At 41.2% G+C, this 12,306-nt stretch overlaps 1 pseudogene; it reads left to right on the forward strand.

Annotated features, from left to right (window-relative positions):
- The first annotated feature begins 786 nt into the window (after positions 1–786).
- On the forward strand, positions 787–2,001 carry LOC110288418 (testin pseudogene; annotated as a pseudogene).
- Positions 2,002–12,306: the final 10,305 nt, after the last annotated feature.

Consider the following 12,306-nt stretch of genomic DNA (forward strand, 5'->3'; position numbering starts at 1 on the left):
CTGCACTGGGGAATCAAGCCTTCACAGGACCAAGGGCCTCTCCTCCCACTGATGAGCTACAAGGCCATCCTCTGGTACATATGGGGCTGGAGTCATGGGTTCCTCCAAGTGTACTCTGGTTGGTGGTTTAGTCCCTGGGGATCTGAGGGGTCTGGTTGGTTGAAGTTGTTCTTCCTATGAGGTTGCAAAACCCTTTAGCTCCTTCAGATCTTTTTCTAACTCCTCCACTGGAGGACCCCACACTCAGTCCAATAGTTGGCTGTGAGCATCTGCCTCTGTACTTGTCAGACTCTGGCAGAGCCTCTCATGAGACAGCTATTTCAGGCTCCTGTCATCAAGCACTTGTTGGCATCCACAAAGGTGTCTGCATTTGGTGACTGTGTACAGGATAGATTCCCAGTAATTCCTAAACCCTTTCTTACATTTGTTTGCTTTTCAGTCTCTGCCCTCTGTGTTCTCCCTGGACTTATATTCAGGGCACATAAGGGTCAAAGACATGAATTTGTGAGTTTTGTGACTTGCAATATTTGTAGTCTTCCATAAAGTTTATTTTGCTTCTTTTCTTTACATGATGAAAGCAATGAGAATATAAAATATGCTATATGTACTTGCAGTTTACATTTACATACTTGGTGTCATAGTTAGCTAAACAATATGAAGCTCATAAGAGATTTGTTTGAGAGTTACATCAACAAGACCATTAAGTGGATTAAAATTGTGATCTAAAGAAGTTTTGAAATCTTTAGAAGTTCATAGTAGATTTCCTTTTATTTCCCCTCTTAAGAGATGGATTTAGGTCACAAGCAAGGACTGGGAGCCCCCTCTCTAAAATGCAAAGAAAAATTTTCAGATTTTGAACTACACTTTTGGAGAAAAATATATTGTAACTGCAAATATGGGCCAGAAGAGCATGACATACTCCTAAGCAATGATGAGGAGCAGAAAGTAGGGAGACTCTTTGAAAACACCAAGTACACCACTTTGATCAAGCTGAATTCAGATAAAATTCCCAAGTACAAACGCTGTGCTATGAAAAGTATCAATCCATGTGCTGCCAAGAAGAAAGTTACTTTCAATATTGTTGTTTATCAGTGGGCTCCTCCTGTCCAGAATCAGGCACTGGCCAGCCAGTACGTGCAGATGCTGCCTAAGGAGAAGCAGCCAGTGTCAGGTTCAGAGGGGGCACAGTACTAGAAAAAGCAGCTGGCGAAGCAGCTCCCTGCACATTACCAGGACCCTTCTAAGGTGCCATGAGTTGTCTCCCAAAGAGATGGAGCAGTTTGTGAAGCAATATAAGTGTGAGGCTCTGGGAGTGGGTGATGTGAAGCTTCTCTCTGAGAGGAATGCTCAAGGTGACAAGGTGCACAACCCTGATGGAGACAGTAATATCACAGCAGCAGTGGTTTCCAAAGACAAGTCTACAGAGTCTAAGAAGACCCTATATTCCTGTTATTGCTGCAAACACCCCATGAAAGAAGGAGACCCAGCCATCTATGCTCAAAGGGCTGGCTACAGTAAACTCTGGCACCCAGCTTGTTTTATCTGCAGCACCTGTGGGCAACTCCTAGTCAACATGATTTACTTCTGAAAGAATGGGAAGCTATACTGTAGCAGACATTACAGTGAGAAGCCCTGCTGTGCTGGTTGTGGTGAGTTGATATTCAGCAAGGAATACACCCAAACTGAAAAGAAGAATTGGCATCTGAAACACTTCTCATGCTTTGACTGTGACAAAATCTTGGCAGGAAACATATATGTTATGATCAGTGACAAGCCTGTGTGCAAGCCCTGCTACACGAAGAACCATGCTGTGGTGTGTCAAGGATGCCACAGTATCATTGACCAGAAGAGCAGAGAGTGATCTACAATAACTTCAGCTGGCATGAGTCCACAACATGCTTCCTATGTTCCTGCTGCAGCAAGTGTCTTTTGGGGCAGAAGTTTATACCTGTAAAGGAGATGGTTTTCTGTTCCATGAAGTGTAAGAATATGATGTCCTAAAAGGAGAACAGGAGCACCAAGCAGTATTGAGCTAGAACTGTCTACACTGGCCTGCATTTCATCAAAAACTGCTATTTGAAGAACAAATAAAAGAAAAAATTACATAGCAAACCAGAAGACTTTGTCAAATCTTTTTCTTTTTGAACCTTAATAACCATAAAATATTGTAGCTATTATTTCCACACATTAAATCTTTGAGTTGGGAGTTTAAATTTAATCAGTTGTTATAACTGCATGCCCCTAGTGTCAAATATCCAGTGCCACATCCATCTGTGGCACTAGATATTCTATACCTATATGGTTGGAACAATATGTGCACTTTCCTGTTAGAGATTTTTTCTTTTGTCCAGAACCTAAAAGTAGTCCATTCCCTTAGGGTTTTTTTTTTTGAACCTCAAAGAATATATATATATAGGTTTCATACCAGGGAATTATTACCTGTGTTGATGTCAGCTGACTGCCAGGCTTGAGTCCTTTTTTTTTAAGAATACACTCTTTTGCTATTTCTGAGCTTTTGTAGAAAGCAAGGGTGTCTTCTTTGCTTGTGTACTGCCAAAATTGGATGTTTTTTAACATTTCCCCTTTGTATGCTTTCATGCATAACTATGCACTATAAATATTAAATTAAGTAACTTATATTTCACTTAAACAAAGTTTCTTTCACTTTAAAACAAAAGGATATCAGGCAAATGGAGATTTTTATATGACCCACGGGCCATAAATAGAGTACAGCCTAGTCTCTCAGTAGTGTTGTCCCTTCCAAAACAACTGTATGTGATGACCATTGACATTAAAGTTTGCTTTTTATCCATCACTCTTCACAAAAAGGACGGGTCATGCTTTGCCTTGTCAGTACCAGCAGTCAATAATAATGTGCCTGACCAGTGTATTTAATGGAAGATGCTGCCGCAAGGCATGAAAAATTTCCCAGATGTTCATTTGGAACACCATCAAACATCTCAACCCCAAGTGTTCTCTGTTGTGCATTATATGGATAGCATACTAATTGGCCATTCTAACTCTAGTCACTTAAAAACCTTAATGCCAGAATTGACCCAGGCCCTTTGCCTCAGGGCTAATTGCCACAGCTGATAATATCTACACCAAGCAAACATTCCTTTTTCTTGTGTCCTTCATGGGTCTGGCTTCACCATGTTTCTTGTGTCAGAACATGAGTCTATTCCAGAAAAACTCCACTTGAGAGGATGTCAGCTACCATGTTTCTACTAAGGAGGTATCAAAACAGTCATTTTCTGTCCAAGAGGAAGAGAAGCCTTCAATTAGGGCCAAAGGGGGACCCAGGGCTTTGCTTCCTATCATGCAAGGGCTCATATCTGTACCAATTCCAAAAGGGAGTGTGACATCATTCCCTGATGTCCAAGGAAAATACAGACATACCATATCCTAACTGGGTCACCTGAGTTCATCCCTCTCTTACCACAAGAGAGTCGAAGCCTCCAAATATGAAGATGGGTCCACCATTTGTATCCTTTTAGTCATAGGAGCCACAAACATTGACATTCAGTCCCATGCAGTCTCCAAGGATCCCATGGTAAAATGTGAGTTTAGTTCTATCCTCTCCCCTAAAGGAGGTATCAGACATAATCATTCTGACCAATATGGCCTCAGACTCTCCTACTCTCACCAATGGGAAATTAAATATATCCCCTTCCTTAAGGCAGCCTCAGAATGTTTCAGGCTGAAGTAGAGGGCCTATTAAATATCCCATCAAACAAACTAGGAATGAGAGATTCTCCTTGTGAAAAAAGAGAATGCAGAAATTTTTCCTCTGATCAAGTGGGTTACATCTTCAAGTTCTGGCCTAAGAAGCCTCTAACTTACCTCTCTTATCCAATAACATGCAAGGGTTGCTAAGCTTGCAAAATGAAACATCAAAAGCAGCCCATCTCAGGGGGAGACTTGTCCATACTCTCTCTTGCCAGAGCATCTTCTGTTCTATTTATCCAAAACCCACCTTAACATTTTCCTACCATGTGCAAAGGGAGTTGAAAACGTTTATTCTTTTTAACTATCTATCAACCCTATGACTGCCACTCCTAGCTACCTCAGATGCACATAGGGCACTCTGACTAAAAGCATGGCAAACTTATTTATAATAGCCAGAAGCTGGAAAGAACCCAGATGCCCCTCAACAGAGGAATGGATACAGAAAATGTGGTACATTTACACAATGGAGTACTACTCAGCTATTAAAAAGAATGAATTTATGAAATTCCTAGGCAAATGGATGGACCTGGAGGGCATCATCCTGAGTGAGGTAATACAATCACAAAGGACCTCACACAATATGTACTCACTAATAAGTGGATATTAGCCCAGAAACTTAGGATACCCAAGATATAAGATACAATTTGGTAAACGCATGAAATTCAAGAACGAAGAACAAAGTGTGGACACTTTGCCCCTTCTTAGAATTGGGAACAAAACACCCATGGAAGGAGTTACAGAGACAAAATTTGGAGCTGTGACAAAAGGATGGACTATCTAGTGATTGCCATATCCAGGGATCCATCCAATGATCAGCTTCCAAACGCTGACACCATTGCATACACTAGCAAGATTTTGCTGAAAGGACCCAGATATAGCTGTCTCTTCTGAGACTATGCCAGGGCCTAGCAAACACAGAAGTGGATGCTCACAGTCAGCTATTGAATGGATCACAGGGCCCCCAATGGAGGAGCTAGAGAAAGCACCCAAGGAACTAAATGGAACTGCAACCCAATAGGTGGAACAACAATATGAACTAACCAGTACCCCGGAGCTCTTGTCTCTAGCTGCATATGTATCAAAAGATGGCCTAGTAGGCCATCACTGGAAAGAGAGGCCCATTGGACTTGCAAACTTTATATGCCCCAGTACAGGGGAACGCCAGGGCCAAAAAGGGGAAGTGGGTGGGTAGGGGAGTGGGGGGTGGGTATGGCGGACTTTTGGGATAGTATTGGAAATGTAAATGAGGAAAATACCTAATAAAAATGGCAAAAAAAAGCATGGCAGACATTACTCTCCCAATTAGGAGTAGCTCACAATTTTCTAGATAAAAGAACATGCTATATAATTTGTTTTCCATGGAAAATAGGATGTGCTTCTTCTGAATTGTATGGCACTAGGCATACTTCATGTTACCTAATGGGTGACAAATCAACTCACTTTATCTACGGAACACTGAGTGCTTCTTATTCTGATCATTTGCCCTCATGACCTCTCTCCAAAGAACAGGACCCTGGTGCCTGAGGTTGGAAAGCCTAAGAGTATCCAGAGAAGCCTTAAACCCAACATATATACCTTAAACTTGGTCGGCAGAATCAAAGAAGCCATCTCCTTTATTTCAAAATTAAGGCTCTCTTCCGGTCAGAAAAGCAGCTCTCTTCCGGTCAGAAAAGCACAAGGGTAGCTAGGGCGCAGGGTTGGCTGACACTCGCCAGCTCCCCACAACACCCGCCACAGGATCTTAAGACTTCTGGTGAGTGGAACACAGCTTCTGCTACAATCCAATTGCGCGAGGGACCTGAGACTGCATTAGTTAGGGAAGCAGAAAACCCGGCCTGAGTAGGACCACAGGCCTCTTCCGGCCGGACCAGCACCAGGGTAGCTAGAGCACAGGGTCAGCTGACACCCGCCAGCTACCCAAGACCCCCGCCACAGGATTTTGAGACTGCTGGTGAGTGGAACACAGCTTCTGCTCCAGTCCAATCACGCGGGACCTGATACTGCTTTGGTTGGGGAGGCAAAAATCCGCCCTCAGTAGGGCCACAAGCCTCTCCGGTCAGAAAAGCACCGGAGTAGCTAGGGCAAAGGGTCGGCTGACACTCGCCAGCTACCCACAACACCCGCCACAGGATCTTAAGACTTCTGGTGAGTGGAACACAGCTTCTGCTCCAATCCAATTGCGCGAGGGACCTGAGACTGCATTAGTTAGGGAAGCAGAAAACCCGGCCTGAGTAGGACCACAGGCCTCTTCCGGCCGGACCAGCACCAGGGCAGCTAGAGCCCAGGGTCAGCTTACACCCGCCAGCTACGCAGGACCCCCGCCACAGGATTTTGAGACTGCTGGTGAGTGGAACACAGCTTCTGCTCCAATCTTTAAACAGTGACAAGGACAACAACTAACCCCAGAGATTACCAGATGGCGAAAGGTAAACATAAGAATCTTACTAAGAGAAACCAAGACCACTCACCATCATCAGAACCCAGCACTCCCACTTCGCCCAGTCCAGGGCACCCCAACACACCGGAAAAGCTAGACACAGATCTAAAAGCATATCTCATGATGATGGTAGAGGACTTCAAGAAGGACTTTAATAACACACTTAAAGAAATACAAAGGAACACTGGTAAACAGGTAGAAGACAGTAAAGAGGAAGCACAAAAATCCCTTAAAGAATTGCAGGAGAACACTGCTAAAGAGTTACAAATCCTTAAAGAAAAACAGGATAACATAATCAAACAGGTAGAAGTCTTTACAGAAAAACAGGAAAACACGTCCAAACAGATGATGGAATTGAACAAAACCATACTAGACCTAAAAAGGGAAGTAGACACAATAAAGGAAACCCAAAATGAGGCAACACTGGAGATAGAAACCCTAGGAAAGAAATCTGGAACCATAGTTACCAGCATCAGCAACAGAATACAAGAGATGGAAGAGAGAATCTCAGGTGCAGAAGATTCCATAGAGAACATCGGCACAACAATCAAGGAAAATGTAAAATGCAAAAAGATCCTAACTCAAAACATCCAAGAAATACAGGACACAATGAGAAGACCAAACCTAAGGATAATAGGAGTGGATGAGAATGAAGATTTTCAACTCAAAGGACCAGCAAACATCTTCAACAAAATTATAGAAGAAAACTTCCCAAATCTAAAGAAAGAGATGCCCATGACTATACAAGAAGCCTACAGAACTCCAAATAGACTGGACCAGAAAAGAAATACCTCCCGACACATAATAATCAGAACAACAAATGCTCTAAATAAAGACAGAATACTAAAAGCAGTAAGAGAAAAAGGCCAAGTAACATATAAAGGCAAGCCTATCAGAATTACACCAGATTTCTCACCAGAGACTATGAAAGCCAGAAGATCCTTGACGGATGTTATACAGACACTAAAAGAACACAAATTCCAGCCCAGGCTACTATACCCAGCCAAACTCTCAATTAACATAGATGGAGAAACCAAAGTATTCCACAACAAAACCAAATTCACACATTATCTCTCCACGAATCCAGCCCTTCAAAGGATAATAACAGAAAAAAACCAATACAAGGACAGGAACCACGCCCTAGAAACAACAAGAAGGTAATCCCTCAACAAACTTAAAAGAAGACAGCCACAAGAACAGAATGCCAACTTTAACAACAAAAATAACAGGAAACAACAATTACTTTTCCTTAATATCTCTTAATATCAATGGACTCAACTCCCCTATAAAAAGACATAGACTAACAAACTGGCTACACAAACAAGACCCAACATTTTGCTGCTTACAGGAAACTCATCTCAGAGAAAAAGATAGACACTACCTCAGAATGAAAGGCTGGAAAACAATTTTCCAAGCAAATGGTATGAAGAAACAAGCTGGAGTAGCCATTCTAATATCTGATAAGATTGACTTCCAACCCAAAGTCATCAAAAAAGACAGGGAGGGACACTTCATACTCATCAAAGGTAAAATCCTCCAAGAGGAACTATCAATCCTGAATATCTATGCTCCAAATACAAAGGCATCCACATTCATTAAAGAAACTTTAGTAAATCTCAAAGCACACATTGCACCTCATACAATAATAGTGGGAGACTTCAACACACCACTTTCACCAATGGACAGATCATGGAAACAGAAACTAAACAGGGACACAGAGAAACTAAGAGAAATTATGAATCAAATGGATCTGGCAGATATCTACAGAACATTCTATCCTAAAACAAAAGGATATACCTTCTTTTCAGCACCTCATGGTACCTTCTCCAAAATTGACCACATAATTGGTCACAACACAGGCCTCAACAGATACAAAAATATTGAAATTGTCCCATGCATCCTATCAGACCACCATGGACTAAGGCTGATCTTCAATAACAAAATAAATAATAGAAAGCTAACCTTCACGTGGAAACTGAACAACACTCTTCTCAATGATACCTTGGTCAAGGAAGGAATAAAGAAAGAAATTAAGGACTTTTTAGAGTTCAATGAAAATGAAGCCACAACATACCCAAACTTATGGGACGCAATGAAAGCATTTCTAAGAGGAAAACTCATAGCTCTGAGTGCCTCCAAAAGGAAACTAGAGAGAGCACACATTAGCAGCTTGACAACATACCTAAAAGCACTAGAACAAAAGGAAGCAAATTCACCCAAGAGGAGTAGACGGCAGGAAATAATCAAACTCAGGGGTGAAATCAACCAAGTGGAAACAAGAAGAACTATTCAAAGAATCAATCAATCAAGGAGCTGGTTCTTTGAGAAAATCAACAAGATAGATAAACCCTTAGCCAGACTCACTAGAGGGCACAGGGAAAGCGTCCTAATTAACAAAATCAGAAATGAAAAAGGAGACATAAAAACAGATCCTGAAGACATCCAAAACACCATCAGATCCTTCTACCAAAGGCTATACTCAACAAAACTGGAGAACCTGGATGAAATGGAGAAGTTCCTAGACAGATACCAGGTACCAAAGTTGAATCAAGATCAGGTTAATGATCTAAACAGCCCTATATCCCCCAAAGAAATAGAAGCAGTCATTAATAGTCTCCCAACTAAAAAAAGCCCAGGACCAGATGGGTTTAGTGCAGAGTTCTATCAGACCTTCAAAGAAGAGCTAATCCCAGTTCTTCACAAACTATTCCACAAAAGAGAAACAGAAGGTACTCTACCCAACTCATTCTATGAAGCCACAGTTACTCTGATACCTAAACCACAAAAAGACCCAACAAATATAGAACACTTCAGACCAATATCCCTTATGAATATTGATGCAAAAATCCTCAATAAAGTTCTTGCTAACCGAATCCAAGAACACATCAAACAATCATCCATCCTGACCAAGTAGGTTTCATCCCATGGATGCAGGGATTGTTCAATATATGGAAATCCATCAACGTAATCCAGTATATAAACAAACTCAAAGACAAAAACCACATGGTCATCTCCTTAGATGCGGAAAAAGCATTTGACAAGATCCAACACCCATTCATGATGAAAGTCTTGGAAAGATCAGGAATTCAAGGCCCATACCTAAACATGATAAAAGCAATCTACAGCAAACCAGTAGCCAACATTAAAGTAAATGGTGAGAAGCTTGAAGCAATCCCTCTAAAATCAGGGACTAGACAAGGCTGTCCACTTTCTCCATACCTATTCAACATTGTACTTGAAGTCCTAGCCAGAGCAATTCGACAACAAAAGGAGATCAAAGTGATACAAATTGGAAAAGATGAAGTCAAAATATCACTTTTTGCAGATGATATGTTAGTATATATAAGTGACCCTAAAAATTCCACCAGAGAACTCCTAAGCCTGATAAACAGCTTCGGTGAAGTAGCTGGATATAGAATTAACTCAAACAAATCAATGGCCTTTCTCTACACAAAGAATAAACAGGCTGAGAAAGAAATTAGGGAAACAACACCCTTCTCAATAGTCACAAATAATATTAAATATCTTGGCTTGACTCTAACTAAGGAAGTGAAAGATCTGTATAATAAAACTTCAAGTCTCTGAAGAAAGAAATTATAGAAGATCTCAGAAGATGGAAAGATCTCCCATGCTCATGGATTGGCAGGATCAACATTGTAAAAATGGCTATCTTGCCAAAATCAATCTACAGATTCAATGCAATCCCCATCAAAATTCCAAATCAATTCTTCAACGAATTCGAAAGTGCAATCTGCAAATTCATCTGGAATAACAAAAAACCTAGGATAGCAAAAACTCTTCTCAAGGATAAAAGAACCTCTGGTGGAATCACCATGCCGGACCTAAAGCTCTACTACAGAGCAATTGTGATAAAAACTGCATGGTACTGGTATAGTGACAGACAAATAGACCAATGAAATAGAATTGAAGACCCAGAAATGAACCCACACACCTACGGTCACTTGATCTTCGACAAGGGAGCTAAAAACATCCAGTGGAAGAAAGACAGCATTTTCAACAAATGGTGCTGGCACAACTGGTTGTTAACATGTAGAAGAATGCGAATCTATCCATTCCTATCTCCTTGTACTAAGGTCAAGTCTAAGTGGATCAAGGAACTTCACATAAAACCAGAGACACTGAAACTTATAGAGGAGAAAGTGGGGAAAAGCCTTGAAGATATGGGCACAGGGGAAAAATTCCTGAATAGAACAGTAATGGCTTGTGCTGTAAGATCGAGAATTGACAAGTGGGACCTCATGAAACTACAAAGTTTCTGCAAGGCTAAAGACACCATCAATAAGACAAAAAAAAACACCAACAGATTGGGAAAGGATCTTCACCTATCCTAAATCAGATAAGGGACTAATATCCAATATATATAAAAAACTCAAGAAGGTGGACTCCAGAAAGTCAAATAACCCCATTAAAAAATGGGGCTCAGAACTGAACAAAGAATTCTCACCTGAGGAATACCGAATGGCAGAGAAGCACCTGAAAAAATGTTCAACATCCTTAGTCATCAGGGAAATGCAAATCAAAACAACCCTGAGATTCCACCTCACACCAGTCAGAATGGCTAAGATCAAAAATTCAGGTGACAGCAGATGCTGGCGAGGATGTGGAGAAAGAGGAACACTCCTCCATTGTTGGTGGGATTGCAATCTTGTACAACCACTCTGGAAATCAGTCTGGCGGTTCCTCAGAAAATTGGACATAGTACTACTGGAGGATCCAGCAATACCTCTCCTGGGCATATATCCAGAAGATGTCCCGACCGGTAAAAAAGACATATGCTCCACTATGTTCATAGCAGCCCTATTTATAATAGCCAGAAGCTGGAAAGAACCCAGATGTCCCTCAACAGAGGAATGGATACAGAAATTATGGTACATTTACACAATGGAGTACTACTCAGCTATTAAAAAGAATGAATTTATGAAATTCCTAGCCAAATGGATGGACCTGGAGGGCATCATCTTGAGTGAAGTAACACAATCACAAAAGAACTCACACAATATGTATTCACTGATAAGTGGATATTAGCCCAAAACTTAGGATACCCAAGATATAAGATACAATTTGATAAACGCATGAAACTCAAGAAGAATGAAGACCAAAGTGTGGACACTGTGCCCCTTCTTAGAATTGGGAACAAAACACCCAGGGAAGAAGTTACAGAGACAAAGTTTGGAGCTGTGATGAAAGGATGGACCATTTAGAGACTGCCGTATCCAGGGATCCATCCCATAATCAGCTTCTAAACGCTGACACCATTGCATACACTAGCAAGATTTTGCTGAAAGGACCCAAATATAGCTGTCTCTTAGCTATATTTATATATATATATAGCTGTTTCCTAGCAAACACAGGAGTGGATGTTCACAGTCAGCTATTGGATGTATCACAGGGCTCCCAATGGAGAAGCTAGAGAAAGTACCCAAGGAGCTAAAGGGATCTGCAACCCTATTGTTGGAACAACATGATGTACTAACCAGAACACCGGAGCTCTTGTCTCTAGCTGCATATGTATAGAAAGATGACCTAGTCGGCCATCAATGGAAAGAGAGGCCCATTGGACTTGCAAACTTTATATGCCCCAATATAGGGGAATGCCAGGGCCAAAAGAATGGAAATGGGTGGATAGGGAAGTGGGGGGCGCTATGGGGGACTTTTGGGATAGCATTGGAAATGTAATTGAGGAAAATATGTAATAAAAATATTAAAAATTAAAAAAAAATAAGCAAGTTAGTATTAGGAAACCTAGCTGGGAACTGCCTACTAGCATGTTGGAAATTGGACTGATTACACTGCTGCCTGGCATGAATGATATGGAATTCTAGGTTACCAAGATGAATGGATAAGGAAATTTCTAGGCCTTCCCTACTGCCCAAATTAACCCTTGATCTTCCCCTGCTACTCACAAGAATCTGAACTCCCTGCTGTCTTCAACACAGTATGAGACCTTCTGCCTCTCTGAAGAATGGTTTCCTTAATAGTTCCTGTTTGTGGATACCTTAAGCATCCTCATTCTGTCTAATGGTCCTTAAAATTGTGTTTCTAAAAATGTCACCTCAACAACAATAAAAAACGATGTATTCCCTCAAAACAAGGAACACTCACACGTTTTCCAATGTCTG

The sequence above is a fragment of the Mus caroli genome, unplaced genomic scaffold, assembly GCF_978045245.1.
Source record: "Mus caroli unplaced genomic scaffold, Mus_caroli_1 scaffold_5, whole genome shotgun sequence".
Taxonomy (NCBI): domain Eukaryota; kingdom Metazoa; phylum Chordata; class Mammalia; order Rodentia; family Muridae; genus Mus; species Mus caroli.